This window comes from Frankliniella occidentalis, unplaced genomic scaffold (genome assembly GCF_000697945.3).
Source record: "Frankliniella occidentalis isolate FOCC.00 unplaced genomic scaffold, Focc_3.1 Scaffold497, whole genome shotgun sequence".
Lineage (NCBI taxonomy): Eukaryota > Metazoa > Arthropoda > Insecta > Thysanoptera > Thripidae > Frankliniella > Frankliniella occidentalis.
Genome location: NW_026267615.1, coordinates 28,312 through 28,726, shown reverse-complemented (window position 1 = coordinate 28,726; position 415 = coordinate 28,312).

Below are 415 nucleotides of genomic sequence, written 5' to 3'. Positions count from 1 at the left end.
AATTTTAAACACCAATTGACGTATAACAAAGTTAGACACCACAAAGTGTCGAGAAAATGCACACTTGAACTTAAACGTCAATTGACGTTGCAAAATTAAACACTTGTTTTACCCGTGGAAATGCATTTTGGGTTGGAGACTGCGTAGCGTCCCACTAGGTGGCCCACTGCTACAGTAGGGGAAGGGGTCGCCGAGCCCCGATGTGTGAACTAGCGCGAACTGATCTCCTAGAGGGAAAGGGGAGAGGCTGGGGGGGGGGGGGGGGGTAGGGAAGCGGCTTGGGGACCGGAGGAGGGGTAGGAGGGAAGTCACCGCGCGCCAAGGAAATGCGTTTTGGGTTCGAGAGTTCGCGCATGCGAAAACGCCTAGGAGTGATCTATCTAAGGGGAAGGGGAAGGGTTCGGAGGGAAGGCGG